Source organism: Furipterus horrens, unplaced genomic scaffold, assembly GCF_987537825.1.
Source record: "Furipterus horrens unplaced genomic scaffold, mFurHor1.1.pri manual_scaffold_6, whole genome shotgun sequence".
Classification (NCBI taxonomy): domain Eukaryota; kingdom Metazoa; phylum Chordata; class Mammalia; order Chiroptera; family Furipteridae; genus Furipterus; species Furipterus horrens.
In genome coordinates this window covers 168,192,003-168,215,273 of record NW_028327176.1, presented here as the reverse complement: position 1 = coordinate 168,215,273, position 23,271 = coordinate 168,192,003, and the positions used below count along the sequence as shown (strand labels likewise).

Below are 23,271 nucleotides of genomic sequence, written 5' to 3'. Positions count from 1 at the left end.
TGTGAGCTCTGAAAGATTTTTATGTTTCTAAATTGTTGAAAAAGAAAATCAAAAGAAGAAGAATTGTTTCTTTCTGATGCATAGTATTCCATTGTGTAAGTGTACTACAATTTTTTAATCCATTCATCTACAGATGGGCACTTATGCTGTTTCCAGCACTTGGCTATTGTAAACAGCACTGCTATAAACATAGCATCTAATAAATATTAGAGTGAAACACATCTTGCACTTTTGCGTGAGATTGACTCACTTTTTCAAAAGAGCTATTAGAAAATAAAAAAGCTCTTTATATACTAGGAAGAGAAATCATTGTGCCAAGGCTCTATACTATAATATCATATAATTTAATAAAGCATAAAATATGCTAAGATGTGAGTGACAGACTTAAAATATTAAATGCTTCAAAAAGCCACAAATGCTTCTTTATTGTTCAGTATTGACAAATTGTGATGTAACAAGTTACCCCCACATCTAACAGCTTAAGACAATAAACATTATCTTATACAGTTTGTGAGAGTCAGGCCTCTAGAGTGGTTTAGTGGGGTTTTCTGCATAGGGTTTCTCTTAAAGTAGTAAGTAACCTATCACCGAGACTACAGTCATCTCCAGGCTCTAAAGCTGGAGACTCCGCTTCTAAGCTCACTCACATGGTTGTTGACTGGCACAGGTCCTTGCTGGAAGGTGGCTGAAGGCCTGCCTGAAAGTTTTTGCAAAAAGGCAGCTCATTTCTAGTGTGAGTGATGAGATAGTGAGAGACAGACAGAGAGAGAGACAGAGACAGAGATAGAGAGATAGAAATACAAAGAGAGAGAGAGAAATAGAGAGAGTCTAAGATAAAAGCTGATGTCTTCCATAACCTAATTTTGAAAGTGACATCGCTTCTGCCAAATGCTTTAGTCACACAGATCAACAGTGGCACAATGTGCTAGAGTATCACACCAAGGTGAGAATACCGGGAGGTGAGGATCATTGCGGGTCCTCTTGGCTGCTGTATATCACAGAAATATACATATTTACATTTGTAGATATATATATTTGCTATATAATTATAAAACAGAGGATTTTTTTCCTTTTATTTTGCTATATGTAACATGTGTTTCAAAATAGGTTCCCAGTTTTTATACCTGAAAAGTGTTGTGCTAAAGACTTTCTACAGTTACTTTGTACCAAGAAGATTAAACCATTTTATAATCTCTACTTTTGGTCCACAGTAAAATTTGAATTGATTTGATTAACTAGTTTGTGCCAACACCATCTACTGATACGCACCTGTGGCTTTTATGTTCACTTTTCAGAAGTCCACTTTATAAAGAAATATACATTGAAAAGTAACAGAATAAATATCATAAGTTCTAGAATCATTAATTCATGAAGTTACATTATTAGGAGAAAAAGGCCTTGAAAACATCAATACAGTAACTTTATTTAAATCGACAAGTTTTTTTCTAATAATTTATAAAAATACATTAAATAAGTGGAAAAAATTGACTTAAATAATTGAAGTTTTCTGAGTGTCAAGAGGAATATAGGCAAAGTCAACCAGAAAGTCACCAACATCATAAGTTGTTCTGAAACATATTGTTTGGCTCTTACACTGAAAATTAACCTCCTGTGGGTATGCCAGGCATGTTCCAAATTCATCACTTTCATTTTTGATTTTGAAAAGACAGTAAATATCTTACATTGAAACAACATCTTATATCAACTACTAATACTTGGATAGTATGCTCTCATGGGTGATAGGATTACTGCTTTAAGTACAAACAGTGCAGAAACAAATCTGTATTCTAATAGTAGTATTCTTTCCTATCTGCAGTTGATATAATTAAAGTGAAATGTAGTACCTAAAATATAAGTAAATATGAACTTAATGAAACTAAATAACATTTTAAATATGAAGACAATTATCATCAAAACTTAAAATGTGAGGAAAGCAACCTAAAAGTTAATAGCACTGCGGTGTAGTGCTGCTATTTGTAATTCTTTTATTCTCTAACCTGTAGTTACATTATACTTCTTGCCTCCTGCCCCATTACTTGGTTGTCAGCCCCATGTACTTGCCAATTGCAAACCAATACCACAGGCCTTCAAACTTTCCCTGCCCTTTCCATTGATCTGAAGGCAACTTTACCTATATCTTCTTGCCCAGAATATGTAAAGACATCTTCATGGTTTGTGTATAGTATTTATAATTTATAAAGAATTTTAGGATAACATTTTTTATTTCAAAAAGTAGTTACACTTTTTCTCTATTTTACCTTAGAGAGCACGGTGTCATGTTCAAATCTCGTAACTTATGTATACCCACTCCTCACACCAGAATTTTTAACTTCATGTCGGATGATTTCCCTAGCATTCCAGGTTACTAGTGTTTTCTTACATAGCCATATTAAACTGGCTTCTTGAGAAACTCAGTGTTAATGCTGTTTTATTGAAGTCCTGGAAACTTATGTTCTGCTCAATGATTGTTGTTCTATACTGTAATTTCTAATGGACTAATATAGACTATAAGGAACATATTGAGTTTATGTATTAAGTAGTAAAAGGCTGGTTTCTTATTAGTTTTAAGAGTCTTATAGTTGTTTTTCTTGGTCTTTCTGCTAGGCAATTGTCAGTAGTAAATAATAATTTTGCCTTTTCCATTTCAAAGTATTTGTTCCTTATCTTGTTACCTTCTCTTATTATGTTGACTAGCATATAAAGAATTATTTTAAATCATAGTGCTAACAGTATTCATTCTTGCCTTTAATTTTTATTTTCAATTACAATTGACATATTATATTAGTTTCAGGTGTACCTGCCAGTGATTAGATATTATATAACTCACTAAGTGAATATCCCAATAAATCTCTTACCCATCTGGCACCACATTAGTTATTAGAATATTATTGACTATATTTCCTATGTTGTACTTTACATCCCCATGACTATTCTCTAACAACCAATTTGTAACTTCTTAATCATTTCACCTTTTTCACTTATCCTCCCAACCCCCTTCCATCTGACAATTGTCCAAATATTTTCTATCAGTCTGTTTCTGTTCTGCTTGTCTGTTTATTTTGGTTTTTTAGATTCAGTTGTTGATATATATGTATTTATTGCCATTTATTGTGATTACCATGGAAGATTAGCTGTGCGGGGGCCCACCATATGGAGCAGGGCTTACATGAGTGGAGCTCTGGTGCCTGCTGAGTCTTCTTCCCCTTGACTACATCACTTGCAGAGGTGTTTGGGTGGTACTTTGACATGGTCTGCAGTTGTCCATCAGGTGTGCTGGCTCTTGGACCTCCAGGAGGTACAAGCCAAGGTCAGCCATTGTCTGTGTTCTTCCCAGGGCAACTGGGCAGGAGCTACAGAGCAACCTGGAGATGGCTTCTAATTGTGCTGGGCTTGGAGGGGCCCAAAAGAGGCCAAACCAAGGCTGGCTGCCACTAGTGCCAGGTCTGGGGCCACTTAGTGAAGTGTACAAGGCACACTAAGGCCAGACGATTTTTGTTTGAGAGATTTAGTAAAGTTTGAAGCATGGGCCAAAACATGCCATTCATATGGAAAAGCCACTGGAAATAGTTTGAGTGGGCCTTCAAGTTGGGTGGGGCAGATTCTCAGGGAATCACTAGGGCAGGGCAAACAGTGATAGCCAGATTGATGGAAACTCAAAATGGCTCCTGCCTGCTGGTTCTGTGGAGGAAGGGCTCAGAAAAGGAACAGTGGTCTCTGCCAGCACTTCCATCTGAGAGAAAGCTGGTCCTCTAGCCCTTGCCATGATGCCAATCAGTTCAGTTGTTCTTTGTATATCCCTAGTGCTTTTCAAGCTACAGTCCCAGTGCTGGAGCTTAGAGTGAGAGAGCCCCTCGATGATTATTAAAGCCAGATTTTTATTGCATCCTTCCTTTTGTAAGAGCTATATTCCACTCTCCTCATAGTCAACCTTATAACTTTAATAGCTACAAACTGATAGAATGCAAGATAAGGGCTAAAGTAAAAGTACATAATTAATAATAAAGCATATACACTTCCTGGAACAAAGATTAAACTTAGTTGATTATATCTGTTGATGTGGAATGGAGAATAAAAGTTTTCCTTGAGACATTGGTGAAAGACTGTCACCATAAAGAGTGAGAAAATGTCAGACACAGGAGGTAAATTTAGAAGGGTCAATGAACATTTGTCAACAGAAGAGTAAGCTGTTTTAATCTTTCTATCTTAAAGTCAGTTCCTTATGGTGGTCCAGCCACTGAAATATAGTAAGAGCACTTGTCAGGGTAAATGCTATTTAGCCACCAAACCTTCTAGAAACTGAACTCCTGCCAAAGCAAGTAAGGCTCACCTGTCAGTATAATGGTAGATTATCTGATAAATAGTTAATGTTTGGGCAATGTGCTTTGTAGACATGCTGATTAGATAAACTTGAATTGAGTTATGAAAATATGAGTATCACACAATCCTGTTTTAACAGATTACAATGTTGATTTAACTAAAATTGTGAACCAACTGATTTTTTTCTTCCTTTTTATGGTAAAATATTATCTTGCTCTATGAAAGACAATTAACTGAGGGTTTATTTGCTATCACAGTATGAGTAAAAATTAATTGAAAAGCCTGTCGTTGTGTGTATTCAGTTATATCTGTAGAGATGGATTATAAAAGCATTGTAGCAATAAAATAAAATCAGACAGTCTGGAAAATATTTCTAAGTATATATAATTTAATTTTAGCTGAAAGAAATATGTGAAAGTTATCTTCAAAGATTGTTGATAAAAAATACTGTAATAATTTTGTGATTAAAATAATTATAAATACTAATTTTTAAATGTTTTAAAAATACTATTCATATATTATCTTATTTGCATAGCTTGTAATTACTAAGATTCCCCTGACCTCCTATGCATAGATGTATGTTAAGTCAAGTCCTCATTAATGTAGGTATCTCACTTTTCCCTAGCTATTTGGAGGATCTGTGGGAGAAATCAGCTATGAAGAAGGGAAACACTTCATTTTAACTCCCCCCCCCCCAAATTTTTGGTAAGCGTTAGGAGCTTGGAACTCTGGAGACAGACAAATCTAGAATCAAATTCCACTGTTGCCCCTCAGTAGTAACTTAGCATCTAATTGTCAGTTTTTTTTCTTTGTAAAGCAACGAGAGAAATAGTACCTGCTATTTAAAGTTCTTAGGTGGATAAACTACAGATTTTATGGGAGTGCCTTCAGCCCAGTGGCTGGTTACAAGTTTAGTAAAAGTTGTTTCTTTTCTCCATTTTTTGTTCTCTTCTTTCTTTTCTTCCTCCTCCTCCTATGTTCGATCCTCTTCTTTCTTCTCCTCCTTCCTCTCTTTTCTTTCCCCTCCTCTTCCTCCTTATTATTTCTCTTTGTAATTATTGGCAGTAACCTAGCTTAAGCTGTGCTCACACAAGCTGTATATTCATGTTGTCTTCAAAAGTTCCTAAGATGCAAGACAAGTTTCTGAGCAGCACACTGTGGGAGATCCACTATTATAAATTGTTGCCATTGTTTACCCCATGGGGCTGGAAGGAGTGATGAGAGGGATGAAGCTACTTCTTACTGGGTCTCTTCATTCTAGGGCACTTGGGAGGAGGGAGGAGGGATACAGTATAAAAACCCATATCCTACAATACAAAGTTTGCAGAACACTGCCCTCTCTAGGTCCCTGTGAGTATAATACCTGGGTCAGAGATTCAAGTTCAGTAAGAAATTAACATTCAACGTGTAATATCTTAGGGTCAATTCATAAAAAGAAAATATCCTTCTTGAAATGTATATGATGGATACCTCATTTCATTCTATTTTTTTATTTGTGGTAGCCAAAGAATAACTCTTTAATACTCCTCTAAAGCTCCTCTCTATAATATTCATGAAAATATTCAGAGTTGGTAGCATCAGGATGATTTTACTTACCTGTCAATCTATTCTCTGAAAGTTTTAGGAGATTTATGAGACTTGCTAACATTTGGTTTGTCCACAGGGCTCTGAACTGAAGACAATCTTTGAATTTGCTTCATAACCTCCATACTATTATTAGCTTCCATGACTATTATTTATTGAGTTTCTAAGTTCTAGGGAGTGTTGGGCCCCTTAGATATAAATGCTCCAGACATATTAAAATATTTATTTATTTATTTTCTATTCTCACCCTAGGACATTTTTTTTTTTCATTGCTTTTAAAGAGGGGAAGAGAGAGCGAGAGACAGCTATAGACATGGATTGGTTGCCTCCAACACACCTCCCAACCAGGGACCAAACTGGTAATCCTTTGTTTTACAGAATGACAGATGTTCCAACCACCTGAGCATACCAGCCAGGGTGACGTGCTTAGGGATCTTCACAAAGCGATCTATATACAGTCAATCTACTTAGCAGCTGTTTCATTCCAGGCCCATGGACAGCTTCTTGTCTTTTGCACAACTGATAATAAAAGGCATCCTTGTCATGTTATGCACTGATTTGCTCTCTGATAATCACAATGGTTATTTGTGCTGAACTGTATTATAGATAAAGCTTTTAAGGAAATATATAATTTACTAGTTTTTTCTTGGCAAGAAAGCTGAACTTTTATGGAGGGGGTGATTCTCTATACTTCAAGTTCAGAAACTCAATTGTCTCAATTCCACCAGAAGTGACCAGGCTCTGGGAAACTGAGCCACTTTAACTAAACATGCCAGAGACAGTTTATAAACCAAAGAACGTCTAGTTGTTTATACCATGGGAGAACTAAAATGGCAGAACAGAGAGATGGAACATTGGTGTTAGGCCTGACTTTGGTTCCTGGCTTTGCTACTTGCTATTGTGAGACCAAATCCCTCGTGTGCCTTGAGAATCAGTCTGTGTTTCCACAGTCTCAGGTTTGGAATAAAGATTAAATGTGACAGCACAGTACAAGTCTGGCATATGGTCGGTGCTCCAGAAGCGATTGAGTGCTTATTACTAAGCCAGCTGGATGCTCATTTCAGAACAGCAGAAGCTTCATGATATAAAACTTGCTTGGGAAATCCAAATAATATATATATATATAATTCTACTTGCTAAAAATTATTTAAATATTAGAATAAAGAGATTTATTCTCTTAGGAGTGCTTTTCAGAAGGCCATAATAATGTGTTGTATCTACTTTTTCCACAATAGGAATGGTGCTGTCCAACTGACCATATTCATGTCCCATGTCAGGAAAGACTCAGTCCCACAAAATGCCAGGGCTATAGCATAATTTCAGGGGCTTGGAACTGCATTCATTATACTAAGACCTTTTTTCCACCTACCCAAGATTCCACAAGTCAAGACATTTTTTTAATGTATTGAACACCTGATTTACTCAAGTTCTTTTAATGGCACGTATCTCTGGCCATGATCATTTGCTTTGTTGTTGAGGTCTTGAAGCTACTGACAATCATTTACTCTGTATTTCTAAAATGGAAAGAAGTAGGAGGGAATCTGAAAAACAGGAGAAGCAAAAAGATGTCAGACAAAATTTCTCACCCCTTCACCCTCAGTCTCCCTGAGCCTGTGCCCCTTCTAACACCTCTCCTTACCTCTAGTCTGTCCTAGTGGCTGACAAGCTCTTTCACATTTATTCTTTTTTTGTGTGTGTGAAGAGAGTTTAGTAGCTAAATATGGCACCATGTGTTCCACGGGCAATATAAATCACAGTATGCCAAACACACTGCCTGGCTGAGGTAAATCACACTGTCCCTGCCTCACGTCACCATGAGGGGAAACGCAGATACTTTTAAAAACATTTCGCTTAAAAAAACTGTCCCCTAGGAAGGCCTCCGGAGAGGGCTAGGAGGCTCACCCTCCAGCACGTGTCCGAGGAGCGGCGTCCACCGTGGGGGGGCTGGGCAGCGCTCCCCACCCCACTACTTCTGGCCCAGGGCTTTGTCCAGGTTGTTCTTGATGGTGTCCAGGAAGTCCGAGGTGTTCAGGAAGTGCTCATTCAGCTTCACGTCGCTGAGACCGTGGATGCAGCCTGCCAGGTCCTTGGTCATGGCTCTGCTCTCCACCGTCAGAACGCACACCTTCTCCAGGGTCTGGGAGAACCGGATGAGGTCCTGGTTCCCGCCCAGCTTTCCCCAGTGCTCCAGGCCACGGGTCCAGGCGAAGATGCTGGCGATGGGGTTGGTGCTGGTAGGCCAGCCCTTCTGGTGCTCCCGGTAGTGGTGGGTGACTGTCCCCGTGAGCAGCCTCAGCCTCGATGGTCTTTCCATCCGGGCAGACCAGCACAGATGTCATCAGGCCGAGGGAGCCAAAGCCCTGCGCCAGGATGTCCGACTGCACGTCCCCATCGTAGTTCTGGCAGGCCCACACGAAGCTGCCCGAGGACTTGAGGACCTGAGCCACCATGTCATCAATGAGCCGGTGCTCGTACCAGATCTTATTCTTGTCGAAGTCGGTCTTATAGTGCTTGTCAAAGATCTCCTGGAAGATGTCCTTGAAACGCCCGTCGTAGGCTTTCAGAATGGTGTTCTTGGTGCTCATATACAGCGGCCACTTCTTCTGGATGGCGTACTGGAAGCAGCTGTGTGCAAAACCCGAGATGGACTCGTCCGTGTTATACATGCCCATGCCCACGCCGCCGGCAGGGAAGTTGTACGCCTCCCACTCCTTGGGACTGCTGCCATCCTTGGAGGTGAACACCATCTTGAAGGTGCTGGCGTGGTTGGCCACAAAGTCTGTGGCCTTGTACTGGTCGCCATGGGCGTGCCTGCCAATGGTGATGGGCTTGGTTCAGCCAGGGACAAGGCGGGGATGTTTTTGCAGATAATGGGCTCCCGGAAGACAGTCCCACTGAGGATGTTCCAGATGGTTCCGTTGGGACTCTTCCACATCTTCTTTAGCTTGAACTCTTCCACACGGGCCTCATCGGGGGTGATGGTGGCACACTTGACAGCCACACTGTACTTCTGGGTGGCCAGAGTGGAGTCAATAGTGACCTGGTCATCAGTCTTGTCACGGTGTGGGAGCCCCAGGTCAAAATATTTGAGTTGGACATCCACGTGGGGCAGGATGAGCTTCTCCTTGATGAATTGCCAGATGATACGGGTCATCTCGTCCCCGTCCATCTCCACCACCGGTTTGGCCACCTTGATCCTCTTGTCAGCATAGTGGCGCTGCGGGGGGTCCTGCAAGTTGGGGCCTGTCAGGGCAGCCGGAGCCCGAGGCTCTGCTGAGCGAGCGCACGACCCGCAGGTAGCCAGCCATTCCGAGCAGGAGAGGGAACCAAGCGGGCAGGCGAGATCTGAGCCCTGGCCGCTGCTCCGGCTGCCTGGCGGCCTCACATTTATTCTAATCAAACTAACAGATGTTTCTGTTGGAGAATATCACTAAAAACAAAATCTTCTCCCAACCCAGAAAACCATTCCACTCAGGCAGAGGAAGAAGAAAACAATTTTATTTTTGAATAAGCAGTGAACCAGAATATGATGCACATCATAGGAAATCTGCTAAGACACTGCAAAGACCAAAAAAGAAAAAAAGAAAGAAAGAAAAAAAAAACCCTCACCTTTTTATATAGCCAAGCAGATACAACCTATTCCATATATTGTGATGGCTAATTGTATGTGTCAACTTGACTAGGCCATGGGGTATTCAGATATTTGGTCAAACATTATTCTGGGTGTTTCTGTGAGAATGTTTTGGTTGAGATTTAACATTGAAATTGATAAACTGAGTAAGGCAGATTGCCCTCACTAATGTGGGTGTGGCTTCATTTAATCTGTTGACGGACTGAACAGAACAAAGAGGCTCACCATCCCCTAGTAAGAGAGAATTCCCTCTGCCTGACTGCTTTTGAACTGGAATATTGATTTATTTTCTGCCTTTGGATTCAAACTGAATCATTGGCTCTTCTTGGGTCTCAAATTTGCTGTCTTTTGGACTGGAGACTTAGCTCACGCTGCAGATGCTGAGATTTGTTAACCTCCATAATCACATGAGTCAATTCCCTATAATAAATCTCTTTGTATATCTACATACAACCTGTCAGTTTTGTTTTCCAGGAGAATCTTGACTCATACATACATGTTCTCAAGGTAAACAATAGCTAGTCTTCAAGTAAGAGGACTGACAACTCCATTTGTCACACACAGTTCATCTTAAATTCACTAGGTTAAATAAATTTTTAGGTTAAAAGAAACAGCTCATTGTAAAATGAAAAGAAGATTGACTTACAGTGTAGTTTTGTAATTAACACAAGTGGAACTATGATAATTGCATATCAATGCACTACTTTGACTTAAAAAGCTTTAAAATATGAACAATTAATTTAATCAGAAATTTAACGTCATTCTATCAACAAGTATATATTGAGCATTTATGCTTTGCAGGCACTATTTCAGGTGATGATGAAACAGCAGTGAACAAAGCAGATAAGATCTCTGATTTCCTAGAACTCCAATACACAAGGCATTGTGCTTGCTTGCAAAGAAAACTCATTCAAAAAGTGACAAGTATTTGGATGACTCAGGCACACAGTTAACTCATTTTCACAAAGATGAATGATATTTTCTATGTACTGTTATAAGGAGTGAATCAATCTTAACATCCAGAAATTTCTAGAACAGCAGTTATGCTCACCTGGTGAAAGTCAAATTCACTTAGTAAAGTACAATTTTTATTATATGCTTTTCTTGGTTTTTGCTATTGTAGCCTTTGTTAATGGCTATTTAGATCACAGGTGACCCACTGAGTGGTGCCAGTGTTTCTCTTGTGGCAGTGTGATTCCACAGCAGGAAAGTGGAATAATAGATCTCAAGGGCTTCTTTCATAAATACAGTGAATCCAGGTAGTTGTTGTCATGAAAATGCTATGCAGCAAACTACCCCAAAACTCAGTAGCTTAGAATAATAGCAAGCTATGCTCATGAATCTGTAGGGTCAGCTAGGATGGATCTGCCATGGGCTGCATATGTCTATGCTCCAGTCTGTTCTACATGTCTCTCACTCTCTTTGGACAAGTGGGCTTCACTGGATATGTTCTCATGAGGATGGCCCAGAAGATGTTCATAACCAAGGGAGTCCTCCTCATGACTAGGTTCAGAACTGGCGTCCTTTTTTTCCCCGTCTACATTCTTTTGGCCAAAACAAAGTCAAATGGCAAAGTTCAAGTTCAAAGGACAAGGAAATACCTCCCACTCTCAATGAAGCAAAGACAAACGTAGAGATGCTAGGAGAGTGAGGAATTGGAACCAATAATTAATCTATTGTAATTACCTTCTGATTTCTTGGAAAGAGTGAGAAATAGATAGAAATAGATGAGAAACTGCACTTGTTCAGCTATCCATTTTGTTATATTGAAGCCCTGGCTGTATGCATAAGAGGGTCATTTCGGAAATTTTAGATATAGGAATTTTAAAAATTGATGGGATAAATATGTGTAATCATATAACTTCTAAAACAGTGTTTTCCTCATGGTGATTAGTAAATCCCACTAATTAAAAAATAAAATGGAATAAAATAGAAAATATCAGAGTGAATAATTAAATGAGGTAAGGGTATTCTTAATGAAAACTTTTGCATACCTACATACGTATTGAGTCATAATATAAAATGTATTTCTTCTTAGTGGTTAAAAAGTTTGAAAGCTACTGCTTCAAATTATTTCCTAACTATAAGGTGTTATTGAATCTAGGATGCTCTCCATATTAAAAATATTCCTTTGGTGGTATAAGTCATCTGTCTGAAAATGAATAATTTTTTTTTAGTGCTAGTTATTTTCTTTTTAAAGATGTCTAATACAGGAGTATTTTCCTTTCAAATCAATCAACAATTAAAGCAGTTTTAATGGACTTGTGCTTTTCTTTATGTGTTGTTTACAGCCATGACTGTGGTTACTGGTAGCCTGTACTTGAGATTATTTTTAAAGTAATGGTAGTATTTACCTTCTCCATTTTGCTGGCTCAATGCTAGCTTCCTGATGCTGATTTAGAATAAAAGCACCTCCCAGTTATATTTCCCAACAATGTACTGTTATGTTGTCTCAGAGAGATTTATTATGAGCTTATCTTTTTCAGATTTTAATGTTTGCGTCATCCTGCCAATGTTAACTGTGGCCTATGGTAGAGCAGCAGTGGCTCCAGCCAGCAGGAGCTGTGTGGTCTCCTCCCAAAGCCAGTGTTTCCGCTGTGGGCTCATCCTCTTGCTCTGTTCACGCTTTCCTGAGCAGGTAGGTCTGAATGAACTCACTGAGAGCCACGCCACACTGCAGAGACGAGTCCAGAGGTCTAGGTAATTTCTTACAGGGAGAATGCCCAAGAGAAGAAGCCTTACCAATGGTTTGGTACTTATTCATACATTAATTTTAAGATTCTATAATGCAAAGATTAATAAGGTGTCTGTAATTATAGTTAAAACCCGCTTTAGTAAGAGAAGCTAAAAAATAGTTATATATTTTTAAAAAGCTTGCTTTACACATGCTTTATAAAATGTTTCACTTTTATGAAAAATTTACCTATGGAAAGTTAGGAAATTTGAAAAATTGGAACATGATTTTTAAACCCTTTTCTTATACATAAAGAAGGAAATTCCATGTTATGTACTTGGCTAGTTGTAGCAATATAAAGGGAGTCTTCCGATAGATTTTACAGGTTTTGAAATTAAAATGTATTGTATTGTTACTATACACTAAATTATAGAACTAAAATCTTACTTGCACAATATTATTTGGTAGTAATAATTCTGGCACATTTCTGAATGACTTTACAGTTTAGTGTGTGTGTGTGTGTGTGTGTTTAAGTATATGCATGTCATATATTAGATCAATTAACTTAAGAATCTTTCAGTTATGATGATCTAAATCTGATATTTATTATACATGTACACATTGCAGAAACATATTCAGGTGTAGTCTTATTGACCACAATATTTTTGGAGTTTTTTTTCTCTCATCTATTGATCTATGATGATGTATAAGCAAACAAATGGATTCTGCCATGTTTCCTGTTTCTTCAGGATGGAAAAAGTTTGCTTCCAGTGATGTCTCACCCCAAGAATCATGACCTAAACATTTGAAAATTCTGTTTCCCCTGCCCTTTGTCTCTTTCTCTCTTTTAAAATAAGTATTTTTAAAAAATATGCTTAGTATTTTAATATTTATTGAATAAATTATAGATATAACCATACTTATGGAATAAAAATATTATCAATTTCTAATTTTGTTTCTAAATTTCCAAAGTAGAAGAAAAACAGGACATGGGTTCAGTTCAGAAATTTAGCAAAATGGTGATTTTAGTATGAAGGTAAAAATAACTTATGTAAAGAATTATACAAGCAAAGATAATATAAGTGTATTAATCACCAATACTTCTAAAGTTTCACTTGAAACTTAATTCATATATAGTACTTTTAATGTTATTAAATATTCTTTTCTGGCTGTGAAAGTGAAGCATTCTCATAGTAGAAAACTTGGAAGATGTATAAATTATAGAGAAGAAAACAAAACTTGCTCATTATTTCACCACCCTGGAAAAATTATTGCTAAAATTTGGTGCTGTCTGTGTTCTTCGTTTCTATAATTTTCTTAAGTTTTAATCTCACTATCTCTGAGTAAACAATATGGATAATTTGGAGTATACCATCCCATACCTGTTTTCTATGTATGTGTGTATGTGTATGTGTGTGTTCATGCTTCCACCAGAGAAATTTACAAAATTAAATTTTTAGCTAGGTATGATGTGATTTAGTTCAGAAGTTTAACTGGTCAGCCCTTCATCAACTCTGATAACAACTCAGGGTTAGTGAGATAGTTGAGAATTTGAGTTCCAGGTTAAAACTTAGTGTTTTTTCAAACATTATCTTTTTTATTTCAAAAATCCATATTTAACAAGCTTTGCATTATGTCATATTACCATGATAATTTTTATTTAAACTAAAATCTTGACTTAGATAATATTATTTACTAATGTTCTTTTTATTCATCTCTTGCAATCTAAAAAAATTGATTTAATTTTTTATTGTTAGAATATTTCCCAGAGCTTTTCAGAAGGTGGTCATGAATATATATTTGTAGTCTTTTTTTTACCGAATGCAATTACTTTTTTGAATGAATATGAGATTGTTGAATTGCCATCCTATTTCCTTAATTGTTTCTATGCTCCTTCCAATGACCTCTGGCTTCCAAAATTACAGATGAGAAGTCCTATGCTAACCTGATTCTCTTTCTATTTTTTTCTTTTTCTTTTTTCTTCTTCTTTTTTTTTAACGTTTTTAAACACAGCTTCATTGAGGTATAATTGATATGCAAAGAAGTGCACATATTTAATGTGTAAAATTTGATGAGTTTGGACATATATTAACACCACCACCACAATTAAGGATTCCTATGAGATTTTCTCCTTTATCTTTGGAATTTAGAACCAAGTTAAGTGCATGTGCCTACATTTTTATTGATCCCAAGGAACACAGAAATGAGCTCATGAACTCGTCAGTTTATTTGTTCATTCTTTAATCCTTTGTTCAGTTGTGAATATTCTAGACATTTATCAGGCCCTGTAGCAGTAAATAACAATGCCTTTATTTGTTTTATTTTATCTTATCGTCTTTTCTCCTTTGTTCCACTCCCCTCTCTGTTTTCCCACTGCCTATAGTGACCCTCAAGAGTGCATCTTTTTATATTAATTTAAATGGGTGTGTTCTTGAAAAAGCTTTGTGATGCTTCTTATACATGCCCTTAACATGCCCAATTGATGTTTACTTATTTGATTAACACCATGCAAAATATGTTATTTTACAAATTTTATTTCTTCTCAGAAAAGCCCAGAAAACAGATTATTTTTCCCACATAAGAAAACTGCAGCCCCAAGAGGTTGGATAGCGTATGAAAGGCTGCAGAATCAGTGAATGGCCAAGCCCAGACTTGAACAGAGGCAGCTAGGCACAAAAGGCTGCTCAGCACACAGCTCCAACCTCCCACGTTTAAAACTGACCTCCTGACTTCCTCCTGCTTCTCATCCTTCTCCAGCCATCATCTTTCTCGTCTCAGTAAATGGGACCTCCACCTCGCAAGTTGTTCAAACCAAAGGCCTTGCTTTATCCCTTGACAGCTTTTCTCCCAGCTTATGGTCAGTCTATCACCAAATCCTGCCTGCTGTATCTCAGGACATATCCCAACTTGACCGACATGCTCCACAGTCCCAGCGGCTTCCCTGGCCCAAACTACCGCCTCCTCCCACCAGGTCATTGCAGCAACTTCTTCATCATCGCCTCACTTTTGTCCTCGCCCTCTGCCTCTGTTCTCAACAGAACAGCCACAGTGAATCTGTAAGAACATATCAGATCATGTGGCTGGGTTCAGAATTCTTTGGTACCTGGCCAGCTAGTTCAGTTAATTGGAGCATGATCCTGATCCTCCAAGACTGCGGGTTGGATCACTGGTCAGGGCACATATGTACCAGAAACAACGAACGAATGAATATATAAGTGGAACAACAAAGCAATGTTTCTCTATCTCTTTCTTCCCTTCTCTTTTTCTAAAATTAACAGATAAAAATGTAAAATAAAATAGAATTCTTTCTATGACCTCTAAAGCCCTATCCAATGCAGCCTTGTGCAGCTTCTCTGGTGTCTCCATCTATTTTTCCGTTTTGTTCACTCTGTTCCAACCACGTTGATCTCTGCTGTTTTGCAAACACGCCATGCATGCTCCCACTGCAGAACCTGTGCCCTTGCTGTATCCTCTAGCTGGATTGCACTTCCTCCAGATGTCCACGTGGTTAACTCCTCACTTCGTTCAGGTCAAATTCAAAGTCATCTTGTTTCAGTCTTTGGTGGCGACCATAATTATAGTTCTCTCCACAAACATCCCATACCTCTCTTCCCTGCGGTATTTTTTTTTCCTTAGCAACCACTACAATCTAATATTTTATTTATTTATCACCTTCATTATCTGTGCTTCACTCCCAAATGGAATGTAAGTTTCACTTGGGCAGGAAGTTTGCTGTGTCTGTTCACCACTCTCTCCCAGCATCCAGTACCCAACAGAGGGAAAGCATTCAGTAAATGTTTATTTTAAAAGAATGAGTGAATTTCTATTTGTTTGAATTTTAGCTGAGTGTATGTGCTATTTCTCCACTTGATTCACAAGATCAGTGAGTCACTTTTCAGTTTGATTATTCTCTTTTACAATTTCTTTTTTTTTTTTTCAGATTTAATGTGTTTTATTGATTAAAATATTACATTTGTGCCCCTTTCCCTTCCCTCTGCTCCCCTCCACCCGGTGGCCCCCTCCCTCCAGTTGTCCCCCCCTTTTAGATTATGTCCATTAGTTGTGCTTACAGTTCCTCCCAACCTCTCTCCGTCTATTCCATTCCCTCCTACCATGATCCCCAATTCCTATATCATCTCCCTCCCTCTCCCCACTCCCCCTCCCTGTTGGCCTCCCCCCACTATGTTTCCCTTACCCACAGTTCCTTTTCCACTCTCGTTGCCTGTTTCGTTTGCCTTTGTTTCATCTCCCTAGCTTCTGTTTTTTAAACCAGTCCCTTTAACTTCTCATATAACAGTGGTTTGGATCTAATGAACTCTTTCAGTTTTATTTTGTCCTGGAAACACTTTCTCTGTCCTTCTATTCTGAATGACAATTTCGCTGGATAGAGTATTCGTGGTTGTAGGTTTTGGATTTTCATTACTTTGAATATTTCTTGCCAGTCCCTTCTTGTCTGTAGGGTTTCCCTTGAGAAGTCAGCTGATAGTCTAATTGGGACCCCTTTGTACATAATTCTTTTCTTCTCTCTTGCTGCTTTTAAGATTCTCTCTTTATCTTTAATTTTTGACATTTTGATTATAATGTGTCTTGGAGTGGTTCTCCCTGGGTCCAGTCTCTTGGGAACTCTCCTTGCTTCCTGGATCTGCAAGTCTATTCCCTTCCCCAAGTCTGGGAAGTTCTCCTTTATTATATTTTCACTCAATTTTTCAAGTTCTAGTTCATCTTCCTCATTCTCTGGCAAACCAATGATTCTTATGTTGGGCCTTTTATAGCTGTCCCAGAGGTTTCTGATCCTCTCATTGTTGCTTGCCATTTCCTCTCGCTGCATTGGTTGACTGCTTGTTCCTTCTCCATATTCCAGTTTGTTGAAATGGACTCTGGATTCCTCACCATCTGTCTCGTATGTGGTTTTGTTCCTTTCGTTATGAAAGTTTTTCGCTTCTTTCATATCTTTTTCCTGCTCTTTTGTGAATTCTGTAAGCCACCTGATAACAATGGCCCAGAACTGAGCCTCTGACAGGTTTCTTATCTGTTCATCTGTCAGGTTCTCTATCTGCTGTCTGGTGAGTTGTGTTACTGGGATCTCTATAGTTGCCTGCCTCATTTTGACAGATGCGTTTTGTTTTCCTGGGCCGGCTGTCGGGGGCAGGGGGCAGTGCCTGCGTACGCGTCACAAATCAGCGACCGCCGGCGCCTGCCTGTCCGCGACCTATTTCGCCGCCCTGTGGTGTTTCTCCCGCCCCCCTGGGCCTCACTGTTCAAGGCGATGCTGCGGCTGCTCCCCAGCGCCCGGAGTCGCGCACGCCAGGGGCTTGATTGGAGTCGCGCACGCCAGGGGCTTGATTACCTCCAGGATTTTTCGCCACCCCGCCCCGCCGCTCCGCAAACAGCTTTGCCTTCTTTAACTCTTACCTGCCCAAATGGCACCGCTGGTTTATAACTTCATATGTTGGGCTTCCGTGTAGCTTTATTTTCTGGAATTTCTAGTTATCCTTTGTTTTAAAGTAGTTGTATTCCACTATAGTTGTAGAGGGAGACCTAGCGTGTCCGTCTAAGCCTCCATCTTGGCCGGAAGTCCCACAATTTCTTTATGTGTTTTGAAATATCTGGTATCAGTTTCTTTTTCTGTGCTCTAATATGGTCTGCTCAGGTACTTTTACTAAATTTTATTTAAAGTTCTCATTTTTCTGCCACCTTTTCTAACTGACTTGGCCTCTCTCTGCTGCTACTGTGTTTTGTTAAATGGCATGTTAACTTTTCTTGGTGATTTCAATGTCAGAGGTGTAGGATTTTTCGGCATCCATGACCATCAGGCTGTCTGGTCTCTTGTCTGGAAGATTTTCTTTCACAGGCAGGTCTGGTCATAGAATTGCTTCCAGTTCTTAAATGGTATGACTTTTCTTGGGCTCAAAAATATGTCTCTTTATCAACTGGATCTCAATTTTAAAACAAAATTTGCCAGAATTATTTTAAACTCAACTCTGTGTTTGATTTGCCTAAAGCTAATTGTTAGTCCTTTTATGGCTTAGCTTCCCAATCTTGGGATCCTGAATCTCATAACTTTCACAAACAATGAATGTTTCTCTGCAAGTAATTTGTTTTGTTTTGGTTTTTTTTTTTTTTAAAGAAAGATACACGGGTAGCTTATTTTATGAGCACTTGAATACCATAGACTATCTTTTACAGTCACATAAATATATATTCCCTGCATATAAAATTCCTAGGTTTCAAATTTTTCTCCTCATATTTCTTTATGTATACTACTTCATTAAGGGAAGGGAATCAGTGTTTCTGAGAAGTTTGAGGTCAGCCTTGTTTTTAGTACTTTCAAAATACATTATTTTGGAGTTTTGGATTTGTAGGGAGATACCAAATCATATCTATTACAAAGTTAAATTCTGGACTGTATTGCAAGTTCTACTGGGCATCTTAAAGTAGATAAGAAAATGAGATCGCTATGCAAAACAGGAGAACTCAGCAAATTTCAAGTTTCTGCTTCCCCAGAAACACTGCTGGGGACACTTTGCAGCTGGGAACCCTCTCATGCAGAGTAGGGTCTTTCGAGATTAGGAAGTTTAGTCTTGCCACACCCACCGCTCTTTAAATTGAGCCTTGGAATGACACCCTTTTAGAAGATTTTATCCTAACTATTATTTTTCTTTCTTTTTTTTTTTAATTGTTTTTTATTTTTTTGGTTTTTTTGGTTTTTCAATTACAGTTGTCCCATTTTCCCCCCATTTCTCTCCCCCACTCAGCCCACCCCTTCTCCCCTAACTATTATTTTTCTATTTTAAGCCATGGTTAAAAACGTCAGGGTTTCTTGGCTCTAGCACCAGATACAGAGTCAGTAAGCTTCCAGTTCCATCTGTAAGGAGAGAGCAATTAGGACCTCTGAACAAGCATGTTCTATACTTGAGGACTATTCAATGGATTCGTATAGTGTGCATGACCTTTTCCTCACATACTTTAAATCCTTTATCTCCTTTGTGCATCGTAGACTTCTGACCTTTCCTAAACTCACCTGGCTGCGCTGACTGACAATGTTTTCTTTATGATGCTCAGATGGTCACAAATTTGTCAAGAACTATCTGAAACCTTAAAAGTCTGCCAGAAGTTTGACTACAATAGTTTCTGTAGGACCATGCAATTTTTATAATGTTATTTAAGCACAATAAGAGATCATTAAACTGTACATTTGATTTAAACAAAGTTCAGTTACAATTTTAGGTCTATGTTACTTAGAGTTGCCTTCCTCGAATAAATCAGGTATCATATACTTTAAAGTGTTTCTTATAAAAGCAAGTACAAAATAGCCATAGAAAGTTCTAGAACAACCAACCAAATTCTAAATCATAATGTCTCATATTGCTATACTTAATTTTGCATTATGTGGTAACTGCAAAGTCTACACATAGAAGAAACACAAAGGCACTTTTAAAAAATTCAAATAAGCTAACCAGGCACTGAGATTTTGGCTTCTCTCTCTTTCAAGGAGAGTTGTTCTTTCTTAGTTTCCTCTATGTATCAAGTGGCCCCTGATTTGAATTGCCCAGGAGTTTAGCTCCTCCATATTTTCTCTTTGGGGGCTGCTTTTACATATCTATTTATTTGGCTTGTACATTTGGGTAAGGATACACCAGTACCTATATTTGGTGGGAGGTTCTGCACTATTTTAACTTTAGGCAATTCTATTGTTATTTTGTAGAAGGGCTGCCAGGGAATCTTGATTCTCCCCTAAATTTGTGTTGGAGCATAGGTGATTTTTCTCCTCTAGAATTTGGGCATGCTGAGAAATTGCTCATCTAAACCTGTATAACTCCTGCCTCTCCCAGGCTGCATGCACCTGGGATGGCAGCTTGGGTTTTGTTTTGTTTTGTTTTGTTTCGATTAGCAATAATCACACCTCAGATAAACCTCATTGGCTACGATGCTGCCAAGGTGCAAAGCTTGGCAGCTTGGTTTTTAAAAGGCTATGGCTTTTCTCTTTCTGCACCATGATTGCCACTTTTTAAGGGGTACTGTGAACTTTCTTTTCTTTTATTTCATAAGTAACTTCCACACCTGATTGCAAACAGAACAACTTTCTCCTCTATTGAACATTTTCTCTTAAATATACTCTCCTTACCTTCCACAGAATTCATTCTTATTCTTTACCTTTTAGGAAAGAGTGGTAAGGAGGGGACTAATTTTCTCTTTCTTGGCTGAGAAGCTATGTGCTTGAGGTCAAAATTCTAGCAGTAAACCAAAAGAGCAAGGGGAAAAAATAAGAAAGTTCAGCTTGTTGAAATAGATAGCTTTCCAGAAGCCAGGAATGTTTGTCTTTTTTTATTATCTTATATGTCGCTAGTCCAACAAGATTGTTTTTCCTAAAATTGAATTATACTGGAAACTCTTTATTTATACTTTTACCAATGAAAATTTCATACTTCAATAATTTCTTTTTTAGTTTTTCACCTATAAGTCTAAAATTATTTTATAGAATTTGTCCTCTGAATATAGAAAAAAAAAAAAAAATGACTTAGCTTGCACCAATCACAGAACTCCAGATTTGTAGCTCTTTCCTGCCTCATCTGTAAGAATAGCACAGCCATGAATGTGTGAGTTAAAATGGAATGAAGAACATACTTATTGGAAGATAGACAGTTAAGGAGTTGAAAGTCCATTCTTGGATCGGTTATGTAGACAAAAAATCATTAAAAATTTTGGCAAGTGTAGGTTTGGAGAAAGTGACAGGAGGTCAGGTGCTAACATCTTCAAGAAATAAAGAGAAGTGACATGGGAGTATGTAGCTGTCAGTAGCAGGAATGTTACAGAGCGGAGGGGGGTTCTTTCACGTGGTGCCTTGGTGTAAAACCCAACAACTAGTATTGATGAAAACAGGTCTTTATTTACAATATTCCAACCTGGGGAGGGCAGTGAGCACTTCAGCTCAGAGCCCTGTTCTCCCATGGGACCCAGCACTTCCTTTGCTCCCCAAAAGGCTAGAAGCCAAAAACATGCCCAGAAGTTCCCCATCCCTTATCTGTCAGCTGTCTCCTTCAGGATCAGGAGTATGATGTCATCAGTCTCTGTATAACAGTCCAGGAAAATATGTGCTTTGCCCTTTCAAAGCCGCATGGTATTCTCCCTTTCAAAGCAGCATGCAGTTCTCTCTTTCCTTTCCAAGCCGCATGGAGTTCTCCTCTGCCCTCCTTGCAAACCGCATGGATCTCCTCTCTTCTTCCTCTAAAATGGTTGCGGCCTATTTTTAAATCCCTGACTGTGTCCTGTGACACAGTGGGTATGGGTAACCGGTTCTGACCATTCACAGAACTTTGTGCAAGCTCTGTGTGCTCTTTCTGCACCATTTCATGGTCAAAACCCCTCCCATCTCCTTGGGGCCTTGGAAGAACCAAATCTATTTGCATAACTAAGACACTAGATACTAACCATAGTCATGCAAAGGCATCTTAAAAGCTGTTCCTTTTTCCCCATCTCCCAACCCACAGGCTCTGGGGATTTTTGGAGATCCCCACTCTGTAACAGGAGAAGATAGAGTTTGAACATGGAGCTTCACACTTTGCAGAGGATGGGGTTTAGAAAGAAAGGAGGGGACAATGATCTGCAATGACAATGAGTACCAGAGAACATTTACTTTTCCTACAGGTCTTATGGTATAAAGCAGCAATTTTCAACCTTGTTCATCTCATGGTACACATAAACTAATAACTAAAATTCTACAGCACATCAAAAACTTTTTTTTAGCTAAATTAAAATTAGTTATTATTTTGATTCATTCATACCAGATGGTTATTGTTGTGTTGGCTGTTGTCATTTTTTTAATTGGACAATCTAAGGGAAAAAAGATCAATGCCCCTGACTACATAGTCAAGTATTACATGCTTTAAGATTTCTTGTGGCCTACCAGTAGAAAACCACTGGTATAAGGGGGTTCTAGGGATAAGGAGAGAAATCATCCACCTTAAGAGATGAAGTATCATTAGAGGAAAGTTTCAGTTAGAACCAAGTGAGGGAAGCAATTAAAAAAGAGTTTGTGGAAGAAGGATGATGACCACGAGCTCCCAAGGGCACACTTGGAAGGGTTTTGTGAGAAATGATACATTGGGTTCAGATTAGATGTTGTATATAACAGTATGGAGATGACAGACTGAGCAATTAGACATGGATGCTCGATGAAGCCAGAGAAAAAAGGGCATGATGGGATTATTGTAGATGGGACATTGGGAGCACTCTACCAGCAAGTTCTTTTCCTGCTAACCAGATCTATTTAAAACTATAACTCCTACCAATATATTGTTAATTCACATGTCATTTTCAAACACTAGGTGATTAGATCATTTGCACAGAAATGTTTACATAGCTAGATAATCAATGAGAGATTAACTTCCCATATTATTATTGTATGTTCAACTTGGATAATTTGTATACACAGATAATAATCATTTCAGGCAGCTAAGTTCTTAAAGCTGGTAGAAAAGAAACAAAACCACTATTATATTATGTTCTTAGGTAAGCATTCAACTCATGATATCAAATGTGATATCAAATGTGTGTGTTATTTACCAAGTTGTTTCAAAAATGTGTAAGGGATTAGAGAAGGCCACATAAACTTAACCTCTCCAAATGAAGAAAAGGGAAAGGCAGAAGAGGAGAATAAGGAAAAAACTGGGCTGAAGGAAATTTTCTTTTACCTCATTTAAAGACTTAATATAAAGTTATAGTAATTAAAAACAAATTAAAACATTTAAAAATATATAAAAATAATCTATAATATTCTTTAAGTTGGGCAGGAAATTTATTCTACTGAAGTGTCATTAATATTAACAATTTCCAAGATACTATGCTTAAGGTTCTATTTCTATGAATCACATTGTGAATTATGAGGGGGGAAGCCTCTGAGTCAATTGTTTTGTTTTTAATTTCAGAACCTAACTTTTTTAAAAAATATTTTTTTAATTTATTTTTAGAGAGAGGGGAAGAGAAGGAGAAGGAGAGAGAAACATCAATGTGTGGTTACCTCTTGTATGCCCCCAACTGGGAACCTGGCCCGCAACCTAGGCATGTG

At 38.4% G+C, this 23,271-nt stretch overlaps 1 non-coding gene and 1 pseudogene across 1 annotated transcript; both read right to left on the bottom strand.

The window, feature by feature from the left end:
* Positions 1–7,607: 7,607 nt before the first annotated feature.
* LOC150007789 (isocitrate dehydrogenase [NADP], mitochondrial pseudogene) lies at positions 7,608–9,272 on the bottom strand (annotated as a pseudogene).
* A 10,737-nt stretch (positions 9,273–20,009) lies between these two features.
* On the bottom strand, positions 20,010–20,154 carry LOC150007788 (U4 spliceosomal RNA). The gene has a single exon (XR_016512098.1). It is a non-coding gene; the product is annotated as a U4 spliceosomal RNA (small nuclear RNA).
* Between the last annotated feature and the right edge of the window lie 3,117 nt (positions 20,155–23,271).